Below are 476 nucleotides of genomic sequence, written 5' to 3'. Positions count from 1 at the left end.
GCAAATGCTTTCATTTCAGTTCTAAGTTACAGTAGTAGGAAACCTAAGTCCATAATGCACTTAAAAGTTAAAGGTTACTTAAGTAATACCGCAAAGTAAAATTATCCTATATAATAATCATGAAGTAACAGTCTTAAGTTTATTAAGTCAAGGACGAAGTATTGCAACTGTAATCACCATAATCAAAACTTACTTTTTTTCTCATTATCAAATCACTCGAGAGGATAACCGGTCAAAAACAACGTAAAGAAAATTCTTTAGATTATATTTTAATCAAAGTTACATGATATAAATACACGTCATTATAAAGATCACATTAATAGCGATTGTCTATTGCCCACATTTTCTGTATTAATTCTGTCATAAGTCCTATATAAAACACATGTAACTTTACTCATCAGTAGATGTAATCCTTGAATTCCACATTAAATGAATTAACACCTGTTCCATTAAATACTAAGTGGCAACTAGGACAT

This window comes from Penaeus monodon, chromosome 20 (genome assembly GCF_015228065.2).
Source record: "Penaeus monodon isolate SGIC_2016 chromosome 20, NSTDA_Pmon_1, whole genome shotgun sequence".
NCBI classification, from domain to species: Eukaryota; Metazoa; Arthropoda; class Malacostraca; order Decapoda; family Penaeidae; genus Penaeus; species Penaeus monodon.
The sequence above is the reverse complement of the archived record's forward strand: the minus strand, read 5'-3'. Positions refer to the sequence as shown.